This window comes from Orcinus orca, chromosome 6, assembly GCF_937001465.1.
Source record: "Orcinus orca chromosome 6, mOrcOrc1.1, whole genome shotgun sequence".
In the NCBI taxonomy this organism is placed as follows: domain Eukaryota; kingdom Metazoa; phylum Chordata; class Mammalia; order Artiodactyla; family Delphinidae; genus Orcinus; species Orcinus orca.
Window position 1 is genome coordinate 50789108 of NC_064564.1, and position 17477 is coordinate 50806584.

Genomic DNA, 17477 nt, shown 5'->3' on the forward strand with positions numbered 1-17477 from the left:
GCATGCATACACATAATTTTTAAATCAATTGGCACTTTAGCTATAGTGAAATTGTTTTTAAATTTAAGTTCTTTTCTGCCTAGCAGCTATTTCTATTCAAACGGGAATTCAGTACTAGAGAATAAATGTCTGTGTTGTCTTACTGAATTGATGTAGATAAGAACTACAACATTAAATTGACAACCAAATTTGTCATTTGACTGAATTGTTACTACAGATGAAACTTGTCACTTTTTCTGCTTGTATATTGTTTTCTGTAGAGTTGCCTTTATACAGGTTATTTAGCAAAGTTCAAGTCTCAGAGAATTGCTTCTTAGTAACTTTAGGCTCTGCTACATTCCACCTTTTTGTTCAGTAAAATTTATGAACAAGACAAAGAAAAACATACTGATCAAAGCTATAGGTTTTAAAGTTCAGTCTCCCAACTTAGTCATTCTAACACGACTGTTTGATTTGAGGTGGTTGCCCTGGTGCTGCTCCAGCCCATGTGCATCCTGAGCTTTGTGTGATCTGCCTCAAGGCTGTAATCTGAGCAAGCAGAAGATGTACTGTTTGGCATCAGGTCAGAAAAATGTCTTTTTGGCTATGTCTAAAGGACAGGACCAACTTCAGATTCCCTAAGAAGCCAGCTGTAGAAAGCCTAGGACACTGCTGTCTTGCATGCAGTACTAAAGTAGATCTTCAGCCTCTTCAATACCAAGGGCATCCCTACTGGTTCAGAACCACATGGGGAGATCTTAATGGGACCTTATCCGCAAATGGAATCATAAGAGTCCTCCGAAGTGAGTGATTCTGAAGAATCTGAAGAGTTACTTCCCTGGAATAATTGTCTACCTGAAGAAAAAATTTACATGTATACATTTACATACATATGTTTATATTTATATCCCTATACTTGGGAGATTGTCATAGTGTAAATCAGGAACAACCTTCTCTTTATTGACAACCTCATAATAAAACTCAGGAACCAAGACAAAAGGAATTGGCTTCAAGGGATCTGAACCTCACTGCCCATACAGGTATTGATTCATTTTAATGCTTTTATGATTTCTGCATTGGCAGAAAATTTCATACTTCCTGTTTTTTTTAAATGATTCAATTTTTTATTACTAAAAATAGCACATTTGAGAACATTTAGGAAATAGAAAAAGTAGAAATTGCTAATAACTTTGTACATTGAATAAGCAAGAAATAGCATCCCAATTATTTCCTTAATTATTAATGAAGTTAAATATTTGTGTTTTTTGAGTAGCTGTGTTCCTCTTTAATCGAATGTTAATATCCTTTGCCCTTGTAATACCTATTGGAGTTGCTTCCTTTTTCATATCCAGTTATAGGATCTCTTTATATAATAAATATAATTTAACTGGCATTTGCTTGCATTGACTTTTTTTCTCAATCTGTTAGAGGTTTACAGAGGCAGGGCCGTTTAGTTAATTTTTGAGATCAAATTTGTCCATCTTTTTGCATTTTGACCTTTTGGGTATAATTTTGCTATGGTTCCTTTATTTTTTACATCATTTTGATGTATTACTTTTTTGGTGCTAATTCTGACGTGCTGAGATGGTATTGCCCCATGTCTGCTCTGCATAAGCTTTTCTCTTTCCCTTGTTGAGAAAAGGTTTCTGCCTTCTATTACATTTGACTGTGTTGCTTTGTAATTAACTAAATATTGTTCAGCCAGGTAAGTTAACTGCTCCACCTTTACCCCCTGCCTCCAGCCTCACACATCCCACCTCTCATTCTTTTACTGTATAACTTTCTGCAATTGACAGGACTCTTGATAATCATAAAACAGCTGACTGGTGTTATGCTAATTAAATCTAATTAAATCTGGAATTCCTTCCTTACAGATAAAGAAATTTGAGGTGACTAAAATGATTGGAAAGATATCTTTATTTTACAAGCTGATAGTTTTTTTTACAGAACATTTAGAAAAATATTTAAAAGAGGATAAAAGCTGCAAGCATGTAAAGCATTCTGTTAACATTTTATTTCTTGTTTTAGTTTTTCTGATAGTTTCAAAAATAAGCTTTTGTTAAGTTTCCTGATTATAAAAATAATTCCTATTACAGTAAGTACAGGAAAATGAAAGTGAACAGAGGGTGTAAATTATCAGTGATTCCACATGTCAAAAGTAACATGTTAATACTAGGCATATTATGAATTTATATATGTACAGACATTTGTCAAATACTTTGCAAATATGTCAGAACTTAAGCTAAAATCTGGATGATAAAAGGAAGTAAGTTCAATTTCCAAAGGCACACACTACTTTCATTATGGCTTTCTCCAAGTTTTCTAAAATCTGTATGTATTAGAAAATAATATGTAAGGTGCTTTTTTCCTAATTATCAAATGCGTGTGCATTAAGAAAAACATTCCATTTTAAAACCAGATAAAAATCCATATTTAATTTTTTTCCCACTTGCCAAGAGTAGTATTTCTGTAGATTACCTGCAAAGCAAACATATTTAATCATGTTCAAATTTTTCTGGTTTGTAATTAAAATTATCTTGTTCTGATTATAAAGACAAAATACACTCCTACAGAAAATTTCATTCAAAACTACAGAAGCGTACTATCAGAAGTAAAACCAACGTTCTATCCGCAGCTCAACGATTGAAAGACCTTAGGGTAAGTTAACCTAAGCTTCATTTTCTCATTTGTCTATGGGATTGGTGGTGGGCATTAATAATTGTTATCTATATCAGAATTGGAAGGAGATAATATTATAAAGTGATTAGCATAAAACATACACAGAGAAGCATTTAGTAAGATATTTGTTACTGTCATTGTATTGCATAATTTTTTACTTCAGTTTTGTCTTAATGATTTTCACAAGTTCGTTTATTTGAAAGTGTTAAATGTCTATACAGTATTTCACCCATGAATGTGCCTTCATATTTTTTTTCCATTTCCCTATGGTTATATATTTAAATATCTACCCCCAATTTTTTATCATAAATTAAGCAAATTTAATATTCTTTCAAAAAATTTTATCTCTTATTAACCTGTGATAAGTTCTAAGTAAAATCTGAGTCAAATAGTGTAGGCTTTTTTAGGCTTTTGAAAAATATTTCCAGGATTGTGTGACTATGCGTTTCCACCAGAATGTGTTTAGTGACTATTTCAAAGGCAATCTTGGCAGTTCCAGTTATCTTACTGTTTGGATTTATATTTCTTTAATTATTGGAAACACTGAATTTTTTGCTTACTGAGCATGTGCATTTTTTCATATGTGAATCATTTGTTCCTGTCTATTATTTTAAGTATCCTATTAGCTACAAAGACTTTTTCCCTCAATTTATGTCATTTTTGTGGGGGCTGGGCTATTCAATTTTTAAAAATTCAGATATAATGATATTTGTTTCAGGCATACAACATAATGATTCTATCTATGTATATATTATGAAATGATAAGTCTAATTAACTTCCATTACCACACATAGTTAATACAATTTTTTTCTTGTGATGAGAACGTTTAAGATCTACTCTTAGCAACTTTCAAATATACAATACAGTATTATTGATAGTCACCATGCTGAACATTATATCCCCAGGACTTATTTGTACCTTTTGACCACCTTGACACATTCAGTTTAATAGTCAAATATGTCTGTCTTTTATTGCATTTTGACCTTTTGGTGATAATTTTTTTTACATAGTACTGATGTCACGTTCCTTGTCCTCTATTGCTTTGTCAGTGCTTATTCTTAACGTGCTAAGGTAGCATTTACTGCTTGTCTCTTGTTCAGATAGCTTTTCTTTTTTCTGGTTGAAATGAAGATGAATTTTTAAAATAAATTTATGAAAATTCCTTTTATATTAAGACTATTAATCTATCTTTACAGCAAGTATTTTCCCATCTTTCTTTGAGTGCATGTCTTAACATACAAGGTATTTTTTTTTTTTTTTTTGCGGTACGTGGGCCTCTCACTGCTGTGGCCTCTCCCGTTGTGGAGCACAGGCTCAGCGGCCATGGCTCATGGGCCTAGCCACTCTGCGGCACGTGGGATCTTCCCAGACCGGGGCACGAACCCGTGTCCCCTGCATCGGCAGGCGGACTCCCAACCACTGCACCACCAGGGAAGCCCCCAAGGTATTTTTTGTAATGTAGTGAAATTAGTTTTTCCTTTGTCATTTTTTTAATGCTGTCTTGCACAACTTCCCCCCATCATGTGAAGGTGTAATTACCCTGGTATTTTATGTTATTGTTATGGATACAGCTTTTTACTAGTTTTCTGTTTCCAAGTTATTATCCACTTGTTCCATCACAACTTTTTGAATAATCTTTACTTTCTCACTGAATTTTTATGCTTTGTAAACATCATGTAATAAAGGTCTTATTTATAATATGGGCAAACTAGGGTCTTTTTCTTCAGTTATAATGATATTTTATTCAAGTTGTCCTTGGCATGTAGATTGCTGTTTTGAATGGGGTTTTGTTTTCACATTATATTTCAAACTATTGCAGTAGTAGGAAATACGTGATTTTACCATGTTTTTGTTATTACTCTCATTGATTCTTAACATTTTGAGGGGATTTTGGGGGATTCTCTTTTTTTACCTTAGAGAGTCATGTTATCTGCATAGTATAAAAACCTTGTTTCATATTATTTGTATCATAATTTAAAGCATTGGTTAATACTTCCAGCAGATTATAGTTGTAACACGAGGCATTGTGCCTTGTAGGTAATTTTAATAGGGATAATTCTAGAATTAGAATTTTAAATTCCTTTGTTAAAGAGAGGTATTCTTTATTTTTTTTAAATTAAAAACAATTTTTTTTATTGGGGTATAGTTGCTTTACAATGTTGTGTTAGTTTCCACCGTACAGTGGAGTTACCTGTGCTATGTATATAGCAGGTTCTTATTAGTTATCTATTTTATACATATTAGTGTATATATGTCAAGCCCCATCTCCCAATTCATCCCCTCCCACCCCACCCCCTACTTTCCCCTCTTGGTGTCCATATGTTTGTTCTCTGTATCTGTCTCTATTTCTGCCTTGCAAACCAACTCATCTGTACCATTTTTCTAGATTCCACATACATGTGTTAATAATTTTTGGCTGTGTTGTGTCTTTGTTGCTGTGCATGGGCTTTCTCTAGTTGCGGCGAGCAGGGGCTGCTCTTCATTGTGGACTCAGTAGTTGCAGCGCGTGGGCTCTAGAGTGCAGGCTTGGTAGTTGTGGTGCACGGGCTTAGTTGCTCTGTGGCATGTGGGATCTTACTGGACCGGGGATCAAACCCGTGTCCCCTGCATTGGCAGGCAGATTCTTAAACACTGCACCACCAGGGAAATTTCCATACTTTTAAAAATGAATGTTTTGGAATTTCTCCCCCGATTTTGATACCTAATCTGTGTTGCTAGTATCCATTTTTAAGCATATATTTGAATGGCAGAATGATGGTTGAAAAAAGACTTAGATATTCACTAAAGATGATTGCATACACTACAGAACTGCTTAAGTTGTGGTCCTTAACCAAATGCACTAATAATAGATAGTTCCTCTATTTTCTTGGTAACAGTCTCTGAACAACTACTTTCTAGGGGTTGATGTTATTCTGCCACCTACTGGTTGAAAGTCAAAATCCTTAGTTAGATGGATTACAAAAAATGTAGGCTTTTTAAAAAAACAGTAATGACAGAAACCAGCAGAAGTTTTTATTGTGTATGTGAAAGTTCAGTCTTCAGGTGATACTCAAATAAATGAATACAAAATCCCTATGGTAACTCTTAGTGTATAGAGAGGGTCAGATATTCAGAGAAAAAAAATTTTTCCTGTGGTTCCATTAAAGAAATTTTTTAAATTGAAATATAGTTGATGTGTAATATTATATAAGGTGTACAGTATAGTGATTTATAGTTTTAAATGTTGTACTCAATTTAGTTATTATAAAATATTGGCTATATTCCCTGTGTTGTACAATATATCCTTGTAGCTTACTTTATACGTAATAGTTTGTACCTCTTAATCTCCTATCCCTTGTATTGCCCCTTCCCCCTTCCCTCTCCCCACTGGTAACCATTAGTTTGTTTTCTATATATGTGAGTCTGCTTGTGTTATATTCTCTAGTTTGTTGTGGTTTTTAGATTCCACACGTAAGTAATAACAGTATTTGTCTTTGTCTGACTTATTTCATTTAGTGTAATACCGTCCAAGTCCATCCATGTTGCTACCAATGGCAAAATTTCATTCTTTTTTTTGGCTGAGAGGTATTCCATTGTATATAGATACCACGTCTTTATCCATTTACTTCTGTATATTGGCAATTGTAAATAATGCTGCTATGAACATTGAGGTGCATGTATCTTTTTAAATTATTTGGTTGCATCTTAGTTGCAGCATGTGGGATTTTCGTTGCGGCATGTGGGATCTTTGTTGTGGCATGTGGGATCTTTCATTGCAGCGCGTGGAATCTTTCATTGCAGCGCGTGGAATCTTTCATTGCAGCGCACGGGCTCTTCATTGCGGCGCGCAGGCTCCAGAGCATGCGGGCTCAGTAGTTGTGGCGTGTGGGCTCTAGAGTGCATGGGCTCAGTAGTTGCGGCATGCAGGCTTAGTTGCCCTGTGGCATGTGGGATCTTAATTCCCTGACCAGGGATCAAACCCATGTCCCCTGCATTGGAAGGTGGATTCTTAACTACTGGACCACCAGTGAAGTCCCACACGTATCTTTTTGAATTGGTGTTTTTGTTTTTTCCGATATGTGTTGCTGGGTCATATGGTAGTTCTATTTTAGTTTTTTGAGAAACCTCCGTACTGTTCTCCACAGTGGCTGCACCAATCTACATTCCCACCAATAGTGTACAAGGGTTCCATTTTCTCCACAGCCTCACCAACATTTGTTATTTGTGTTCTTTTTGATGATAGTCATTCTGACAGGGGTGAGGTGACATTTCATTGTGGCTTTGATTTGCATTTCCCTGATGATTAGCAATGTTGAACATCTTTTCCTGTGCCTCTTAGCCATCTGCATTTCCTCTTTGGGAAAATATCTGTTCAGTTCTTCCCATTTTTTAATCAGACTGTTAATTTTTTTGATGTTAAGTTGTATGAGCTGTTTATATATGTTAGATATTAACTCCTTATAGGTCATATCATTTGCAAATATCTTCTCCCAATCAATAAATTATCTTTTCATTTTGTTGGTGGTTTCCTTTGCTGTGCAAAATCTTCTCAATTAGGTCACATTTGTTTATTTTCGCTTTTATTTACTTTGTTTTAGGAGACAGATCAAAAAAAAGATTGCTACAATTTATGTCAAAGGGTGTTCTGCCTATGTTTTCCTCTAGGAGTTCTGTGGTATCCAATCTTACATTTAGGTCTTTTTTTTTTTTTTGCAGTACACGGGCCTCTCACTGTTGTGGCCTCTCCTGTTGCGGATCACAGGCTCCGGACGCACAGGCTCAGCGGCCATGGCTCACAGGCCCAACCGCTCCGCGGCATGTGGGATCTTCCCGGACCGGGGCACGAACCCGCGTCCCCTGCATCAGCAGGCAGACTCTCAACCACTGCGCCACCAGGGAAGCCCCTTACATTTAGCTCTTTAATCCACTTTGAGTTTATTTTTGTATATGGTGTTAGAGGATGTTCTAATTTCATTCTTTTACATGTAGCTGTCCAGTTTTCCCAGCACCACTTATTGAAGAGACTGCCTTTTCTCTATTGTATATTCTTGCCTCCTTTGTCATAGATTAACTGACCATAAATACATCAGTTTATTTCTGGGCTCTATATTTTTCCATTGATCTATGTGTCTGTTTTTGTGCCAGTACATACTGCCTTGATTATTGTAGCTTTGTAATATACCCTGAAGTCAGAGAACATTATTCTTCTAGCTCTATTCTTCTTTCTCAAGATTGTTTTGGCTATTTGGGGTCTTTTGTGTTTCCATACAAATTTTAAAATTATTTGTTCTAGGTTGGTGAAAAATGCTCTTGGTATTTTGATAGAGATTGCTTTGAATTGTAGATTGCCTTTGGTAGTTTGGTCATTCTAACTATATTAATTCTTCCAGTCCAAGAACACGGTATTTCTTTCCATCTGTGATGTCTTCAGTTTCTTTCATAAGTGTCTCACAGTTTCTGAGTACAGGTCTTTTACCTCCTTAGCTAGGTTTATTCCTAGGTATTTTATTTGTTTTGGTATGATGGTGAATGGGATTGTTTACTTAATTTATTGTTCTGATAGTTCATTGTTAGTATACAGAAATGTAAGAGATTTCTGTATATTAATTTTGTATCCTGCAACTTTACCGAATTCACTGACTAGCTCTAGTAGTTTTCTGATGGCATCTTTAGGATTTTCTGTGAATAGTATCATGTCATCTGCCAACAGTGACAGTTTTTCTTCTTTTCCAATTCAGATTCCTTTTATTTCTTTTTCCTTTCTGGACTTTTCTAGGACTTCCAAGACTATGTTGAATAAAAGTGGCAAGAGTGGGCATCCTTGTCTTGTTCCTGATCTTAGAGGAAATGCGTTCAGCTTCTCACTGAATATGTTAGCTGTGGGCTTGTCATATATAGCCTCTATTACCTTATGTTCCCTTTATGTCCACTTTCTAGAGTTTTATCATAAATGGATGTTGAATTTTGTCAAAAGCTTTTTCTGCATCTACTGAGATGATCATATGGTTTTTATTCTTCAGTTTTAATGTGCTGTATCATGTATCACATTGATTGATTTGTGGATATTGAAAAGTCCTTGCATCCCTGGGATAAATCCTACTTGACCATGATATATGATCCTTTTACTGTATTGTTGGATTCAGTTTGCTAATATTTTTTTGAGTATTTTTGCAACTATCTTCATCAGTGATACTGGCCTGTAATTTTGTGTGTGTGTGTGTGTGTGTGTGTGGTATCTTTGGTTTTGGTTTCAGGGTGATGCTGGCCTCATAAAATGAGTATGGAAGTGTTCCTTCCTCTGCAATTTTTGGGACTAATTTGAGGACAGGTGTTAATCCTTCTTTAAATGTTTGGTATAGTTCACCTGTGAAGCCATCTGGTCCTGGACTTTGTTGGGGGTTTTTTAAATTATTGATTCAGTTTCACTATTGGTAATTGGTCTGTTCACATTTTCTATTTCTTCCTGATTTGGTCTTGGGAGATGGTACCTTTCTAAGATTTGTCCATTTTACTGGCATATAGTTTTGTAGTAGTCTTTTAGGATCCTTTGTATTTCTGTGATCTGGGTTGTAACGTCCCCTTTTTCATTTCTGAGTTTATTGATTTGGGCCCTCTCCCCTTTTTTCTTGATGAGCCTAGCTAAAGTTTTTCAATTTTATTTATCTTTTCAAAGAACCAACTCAGTTTCATTGATCTTTGGTTTTTAGTCTGTATTTCTGCTCTGATCTTTCTTTTCTTCTACTAACTTTGGGTTTTGTTTGTTTTTTCTCTAGTTCCTTTAGGTGTAAAGAAAGATTGAGACTTTCCTAGTTTCCTGAGGTAAGTTTGTATCACTATAAACTTTCCTCTTAGAACTGCTTTTGCTACATCTTGTAGATTTTGGATTGCATTGTTTTCATTTTCAGTTGCCTTTAAGTATTTTTTGATTTCCTCTTTGATTTCTGCAGTGATCCATTGGTTGTTTAGCAGCATATTGTTTAGCCTCCACGTGTTTGTGTTTTTTTGCACAAAACACAACTTTGTAGTTGACCTGTAGTCTCATAGTGTTGTGGTCAGAAAAGATGCTTGATATGATTTCAGTTTTAAATTTACTGAGGTTTGTTTTGTGCCCTAGCATGTGATCTATACTGGAGAATGGTCCACGTGCACTTGAAAAGAATGTGTATTCTGCTACTTTCGAATGGAATCCTCTCTATATATATCAATTAAGCCCATCTGCTCTAATATGTCACTTAAGACCAGTGTTTCCTTATTGATTTTCTGTCTGGATGATCTGTCCATTGATGTAAATGGGGTTTTAAAGTCCCCTACTATTATTGTGTTACCATCAACTTCTTTTATGTCTGTTAATGTGTGTCATACATGTATATAGGTGCTCCTATGTTGGATGCATATACAGTTACAATTATAATTTATTCTTGGATTGATCCCTTGATCATTATGTAGTGTCCTTCTTTGTCCCTTGTGACAGTCTTTGTTTTAAAGTCTATTTTGTCTGATAAGTATTGCTACTATGGCCTTCTTTTGACTTCCATTTGTGTGGAATACCTTTATCCATCCTCTCACCTTCACTCTGTGTCTCTAAATCTGTAGTCTCCTGTAGGCAGTGTGTGTGTGTGTGTGTGTGTGTGTGTGTGTGTGTACACACACACACACACACACACACACCTGCCTTATTCTTGTGTCCCTTCAGCCACTCTGTGTCTTCTGATTGGAGCATTTAGTCCATTTGCATTTAAGGTAATTATCAACATGATATTCTTATTGCCATTTTGTTAATTGTTTAGGGGTTGTTTTTGTAGGTCTTTTTTCCCTTTTTCTTTTGTTCTCATGATTTGATGGCTATCTTTAATGTTGTTTGGTTTTCCTTTGTGTGTGCATTACAGATTTTTGGTTTTTGGTTCCCATGAGGTTTTTATATAGCAATCTGTATATCTCACACACACACACACACACACACACACACGATTAAGTTGCTGGTCTCTTAATTTCAAATGCATTGTACTTTCCTCCCCTCACAATTACTGATTTTGATATATTTTACATATAATTGTTTTGTGTATCCCCTAACTGCTTATTGTGGATATAGACGATTTGATTACTTTTGTCTTTTAAGTTTCCTACTAGCTTTGTGCTTGGATGATTTCCTACCTTTACTGTATGTTTGCCTTTACTGGTGAGCTTTTCATTCCATAATTTTGTTTCTAGTTGTCACTTTTTTTTTTTGCCTAGAAAAGTTCCTTTATCATTTGTAAAGCTGGTTTGGTGGTGCTGTACTCTTTTAGCTTTTGCCTGTACATGAAGCTTTTGATTTTGCCACCAAATCTGAAGGAGAGCCTTGCTAGATAGAGTATTCTTGGCTGGATACACCCTCCTCAAGTACCACAGCAAAGGTTTTTCCCTTTCATAATTTTAAATATATTGTGCCACTCCCTTCTGGCTTGCAGAGTTTCTGCCGAAAAATCACTTGATAGTCTTATGGGGATTCCCTTGTATGTTTGTTGCTTTTCTTTTGCTGCTTTTAATATTCTCTTTAATTTTTCTCATTTTAATTACAATGTGTCTTGGTGTGTTCCTCTTGGGGTTAATCCTCTATGGGACTCTGTGCTTCCTGGACTTGGGTGACTGTTTCCTTTCCCAGGTTAGGGAAGTTTTCAAGTATTATGTCTTCAAATGTGTTTTCAGCTCCTTTCCCCCTCTCTCTTCTCATTCTAGGACCCCTATAATGCAAATATTAGTGTGCTTATTGTAGTCCCAGAGGTATCTGTAACTGTCCTCATTTCTTTTCATTCTTTCTTTCCAGTGGCAGTGATTTACATGACTGTCTTCCAGCTCACTGATTCATTTCTCTGTATCATTTAGTCTGCTGTTGATTCCTTCATATATATTTTTCATTTCAGTAATTGTATTCTTCATATCTGTTTGGTGGTTCTGTATATTTTCTAACTCTGTTAAAAACTTCTAACTTCTCGCTCCATTCTTCTCGCAGGTTCTTTGATCATCTGTACCATCATTACCCTGAATTCTTCTCCTCAGGTAAGTTGTGTATCTCCACTTCCTTCTTCCTTCGTCTGGAACATGTTCCTCAGCAACCTCATTTTGACTGTTTCCTGACCTTGGAGAAGGGGCCTTCTGTAGGAGATGTCTTATGCGTCCCAGCAGCACACTCCCATCTCATTTCCCATGCTATATGCTCTAGGCATTTCCCCCATGAGGATTGTGTGGGTCTTTCTGTTGTAGTGGGCTGACTATGTGGGAGGTCTGGTAGGCTTCGTTAGCCTGCAGTGTGGTTGGTTGCCAGGCCCTGCCTGGTGCAGAGGCTGCCAGCTGCTGGTTAGTGGGGCCTTGTCACTGGGAAGCTGACTGCAAGACCCCAGGGGGGCCACAGGGCTAGTGCTCGCTCACTGGTAGGTGGAGCCAAGGTCCAGAAGACTCTGGGGCTGTTGCCTGCCCATGTCCCAAGGTTAGTGCTGGACTACTGGCAGGCAGAGCCAGGTCCTGGAGTCTGGCTGCAGGGCCCAGGGATCACACAGCTGGTGTCAGATCACTAGTGGGGGTTGGGGGAGGTGGTTCCTGACACAGTTGGGTACAGGGTCCAGGGTGTCCCCAAGCTTGTTTTGGCCTGCTAGTGGGCAAGGCTGGGGACCAGCTTATCCCAGGGCAGGGTGTAGCTAGCTGTGGGTAGACTGGGTCCATTAGCTGCAGAACTGTGGTTTTGAATCTGGTGTCTGCCTCCCTAATGGGTAAGGCTGGTCTAGAGCACCAGTGCTTGCCCACTGTTGGGTGGAGCCATGTCTAGAGGCCTCTGTGGGCTTAGGAGGTCCTTATATAGCCTGTCTGCTGTGTTCCCACCTAGTAAGTTGCTTGGGCTGAGGTGTCCCAGCACTGGCATCTACAGGCTGTTGGGTGGGGTCAGGTCTTGGCACTGATGAGCTAGAGAGAGGATCCCACAACAGTGCTTGCCCGCACCAGTGTCCACGTGGTAGAGAGAGCTCCCAAGTATGGCTGCTGCCAGTGCCCATGTACCCAGGGTGAGCTGCAGCCCCCCGGCCCCCCACTGCCACCTCTCTCAGACTCTCCAGGACCAGCAGGTAGGTCTGGTCCAGGCTTCTGTCAATTTACTGCTTTTTCCCTGGGTCCCACTGCAGGGAGATTCTGTGCCCTTTAAAAGGGGAGTCAATGTTGTGAGCCTCAACTGGTGGGGAAATAAAGCCCCACTGACCTTCAAAGGCAAATGCTCTGGGGGCTCGACTTCTTGGTGCAGGACCCCGTGGCTGGGGAGCCCAACATGGGGCTCAGAAGTTACTCCTAGGAGAGAACCTCTGCAATACAACTCTTCTCCAGTTTGTGGGTCTCCCATCCCGGGGGGTATGGGACATGGTTATATCTAAGTCTGCCCCTCCTACCCATTCTCATCGTGGTTCCTTTTTTATGTCTTTAGTTGTAGAAGATCTCTTCTGGTTGGTTCTGGTCTTTTTCATTGATGGTTGTTCTGCAAGTACTTGTGATTTTGGTGTGCTCATGAGAGGAGGTAAGCTCAGGGTCTTTCTACTCCACCATCTTGGCCAAAGAGAGTATCTTTGATACAACACAAAAACACAGATTTAAATATCTTTGACCTTTATCTTATTGATAAATTCATATAATTTGAGTTTTATAAAAAATCTGCACCATTTCATCTGGATTCTAAGCATTCACACCCACTACTATGTGGTTTTTTTAATGGATTGTAAACTAAAGAGCTTCAGCTTACAAAGTATCACACTAACAGAGTAAATCTTTTCAGTGGCAAAAAGAATTTAATGTGCAAATATCCAGGTATAAGTAAAGTTGATTAACTTATAATATTCTGAGAGCTTTTATATATTGGTTTGCCCATGCAGATGCTAGGATCAGATCACTGCTCTACCCACAAAGCTTTCATCCACCCCAGACAACACATACATAGCACACGTATGTGATACAGAGTGGCTTCTGGACCAGCTGATCCAAATTCTTTTTAGTACCATCCCTGGGTTCCAAGAAAGCCTATTTCTTGGCTAGGGAACTACCCATTTCCTCTATCTCCAAAACACTGTCTCAGAGCAGAATATTCTCATACTGAGTATTCTTTCTCCCAGGATGGATATGATTGAAAACAGGTGACCTCTTAATTGTGCCTCCTGAAGCCTGTCAAAATGCACTTTCTATAACCTTCCTTGTTCCATCTGTTCTATTTAATACAGTATTAGAACAAGATGAATATAAAGCTGCTGATGGCAGTTAAGGTCTGTTACCTGAGCTCAGATGTTTCATTGTGTATACAGCCCTTTCCCAATTTTAAGTTCATGCAGTATTCCAGCTCTTTATTGGCCCATCTTCCAGAAGGCTGTGACTACAGAGGTAGAGGTTTATCATTCTTTGCGTCGTTTCACCTAAGAGCCCATCAGCAGAGTCTATATTTGTGAATGGAGGGCAAGTCTAATTTCTACTGACTGAACTTTTATCTTAGTTCGGAAGGATACTTTATCACTTAGAAGCCAACACATTCCAGCCAGGAATTAGTGATCCATAAAAACAACTCATTTCTCCTACTAGGCAGAATGTTTGGTTATTAATCCCTCCATCCTTCTCCAGATAACACAGATTTCACAAACCTTCTATGCATCCTATGTATACAGGCACACTCAAAGGCATCACTTAAGCTCAGAGAATGGGGAAAGAGGGTTTTCTAACTTTCCAGGCTGACTCCATTAATGAGCTAACCTGTGCCCTCAACTTTTCCTACTTCATCCTGTAAGGGGAGTGGGTTATGGATTCCACTTACATTGTCCACTTAGTTTACTTCTCCATCTTCCATATCTGCATTTCTCATTCACCCCCACCACTTACCTCTTAGTGTACTTACCAGCCATGTGCAACACATTCCTGGCTATCATTTGGGAGGAATACTGCTGTGTGTAGACCAAGCTCAAGGAGATGCCTCTAGTTAGCCCCCAAACTCAGTGTCCAGAAATGGGTTTTTACATATCCTGCTGGGTGCTTGCAGCTGGTCAAAGCTCCCAGTGGACAAACTGCTGATGTGGAGTACCTACTGGGGCACAGTAGAGAAGCCCTATCAAGATCTAGGTAGCGATCAGGATTATAACTTTGAGAATGACCTAAGTCTGCTGAAGCATTGGTTGTGTGCAGAGGCAGGAGCCGCAAGGGGACTTCGTTCAGGACAGTGGTAGAACTGGGGTCATCTCGTTACTGCTACTAACCAGTCTTGAACTACAATCAAGTCACTAGCTGGATGTTTTGTTAAAAAATCATTAAAACTGATTATTCTCCTATCCATAATCTCACTTCCCTGGGTTAGTTATTACATCAGTGATGTTGCTGGACCAACACCATTCTATTTGGAGAGATGTGCAGATGACTGAAGATGGTGGTATCAGGCACAAGAAAAATGCATAACCTGCCACTCCAATGCTCTATCCCTGCATAGAAAGAGTGGTTAATTTTTCTCTAGTATCCTTTACTGTCACCATCCCACTGCTGGCTTTCAGAAGAGCATGGTCAAAAGAAAAATCTCAACAGTACTACAATTTAACTCTTAATAGCCTTTGTCCATCCCATAGGAATGACTTTACACCCCAGACCTTACCTCTACCACAGTCTCAACAGTTCTCTTCTACTCAAGGTGACCTATAAAAACGGCTTTTATTAATACCCAGAATATAATGCTGAGAAACACTGTTCTCTAACATCATAGACTATTATCTATTTTCTCATACATCTCTAATCATCATCTTAAAGGATCTGAGCCATGTGGTCACTTTGATACAGCAGAGCAGCAACCTGATTCCCAAACCAGATGCAAAGCTTCATACAGTGGGTTTTCATATGCTGCATTCCTCATTTATCCTGGCATTGTATTTTCCAAAGAAAAACAGGAATGGGATTCTCCTTAGTTCCCTTGCGTGGGGGAACACAAGATGATCTTCCTAACATTTCTAAAGAAATGTGGCCAACAACACAACCCTCTCAGCTTTAGAGTGACTGTAAGAAAGCAGCAAGGGGCTTCCCTAGTGGAGTGGTTGAGAATCTGCCTGCCAATGCAGGGGACACGGGTTCGAACCCTGGTCTGGGAAGATCTCACATGCCACGGAGCAACTAGGCCCGTGAGCCACAACTACTGAGCCTGCGCGTCTGGAGCCTGTGCTCCGCAACAAGAGAGGCCGCGACAGTGAAAGGCCCGCGCACCGCGATGAAGAGTGGCCCCCGCTCGCCGCAACTAGAGAAAGCCCTCACACAGAAACGAAGACCCAACACACCCAAAAGTAAATTAAAAAAATAAAATAATTAAAAAAAAAAAGGCAGCAAGGACTACCCAAGCTCCACTGTGTTCCTAGAACCTTTAGAAAAAACACTAGTTCACATGCGCTCAAACATTTCAATCCTGAGCTGATACCCTCTTCCCTGAGTTCCTTAGAATCAGGTAACCCAAGCTCAAACCATGTACAAATCCCCTTACCCCTCCTTCCTTGGTGAGTACTCTCACTTGCTGCAAGTTAGGACACCTGACTTGGGTTAACTATAGAGCTGTTCCTGGGGCGTCTAGCTGGGCTTCATTACAACTCCAGGAAAGAAAGTCACATGAGAGCATCCAGAGAGAACTAGCACAGTCTTCCAACTGTGCTCTTAGTGGTCAGAGACAAGAGAATTTGGTGTTAATTTCTTTGGAGGCTACTAATTTTTTTGGAGGCTGAGGGTGGAACATGCTCCCTTTTACTTTATGCATATAAGTAATGTTCTTAACTGTTCAAAAAATATCTGAAAGATTTGAGAAAAGCTCTGTTTCCTTCAACTAATGTGACAAGAAAAAAGGTCCAGAGATTTAGGTCTGTCCATAATATTCTCATAGCTGTAGTGTAGACATATTGTACATTAAAAACTCAGCATTGTTGTGACCACCTAGAGGGGTGGGATACGGAGGGTGGGAGGGAGACTCAAGAGGGAGGAGATATGGGGATATATGTATATGTGTAGCTGATTCACTTTGTTATACAGCAGAAATGAAAACAACAGTGTAAAGCAACTATACTCCAATAAAGATGTTAAAAAGAAAGAAATACTGGCATCAAAGCATTAAAAAAAAGTAAAAAAAAAACAACTCAGCAATGTGAACACATCTTGTACCCAAGTCCCTTGAAATAAGATTATCAAAAGATTCTGAAGACTTCCTGGAAGATAAAAACATATTTCACAGTCTTCGCTCTAAGAGCAGAACGCACAACTTAAAACCACACAGCAAGAGAAATAGAGCAAGACTCTGACATTTTATCTTCCAAGGACAGCTACAATGCTGACTCCTACCCCATGTGTGCCTTGAAAACTATGCCATTTCTCACCAACTTGAGGTTGGTCTACTTCATCCCTCTTTAAATATGGAAAGGCTTGTATTGGGCTGCACCCCGAAGGCCTCCAAGCCCCGTGGCTGCCCAGCCTGAAGACCTAAGAAAGAGCCCACAGACAGCGGAAACATCAATGTCTTACTGGACAGGGAATCTTAAGAAAAAGGTCCTGCAGCGACACCCCGTGGACAGCAAGCAAGACGTGGCAGCAATCTTACCTATTTGAGGGAAGCTACTATTATACAGGCAATTTTCATCAGATTGGCTCATCAGTTACCAAGGAAACCAGTAGCAGGGGCCCTTCCATCACAACCCCTCAGGTTAATGACCAACATCAGAGCAGATACTGATACTTCGCTTTTATGAGCTAGCAGGTGGAGCCGTTTTGGCCTAAGCATTAGAACAATCACTAGGCGGGCCCGGGGCGAGCAGGCTGGTGGGCGTGGGGTGTGAGGGAAGTGG

General features: G+C 39.0%; 1 protein-coding gene across 22 annotated transcripts in view; it reads left to right on the forward strand.

The window, feature by feature from the left end:
- KLHL9 (kelch like family member 9) overlaps nt 1–17477 on the forward strand; it is a 153676-nt gene that overhangs the window by 68788 nt on the left and 67411 nt on the right. For 5 of the 22 annotated variants that reach the window (XM_049711054.1, XM_049711059.1, XM_049711060.1 and 2 more), the window contains exons 2-5: nt 2534–2637; nt 7354–9456; nt 11627–11673; nt 13079–13168. The gene's annotated coding sequence lies outside the window, so the exon portion shown is untranslated. Of the gene's footprint in view, nt 1–2533; nt 2638–7353; nt 9457–10330; nt 10378–11626; nt 11674–13078; nt 13169–15722; nt 16775–17477 lie in introns of those variants that run through there. The other 17 variants (XR_007477942.1, XM_049711055.1, XM_049711064.1 and 14 more) reach the window with 12 other exon arrangements.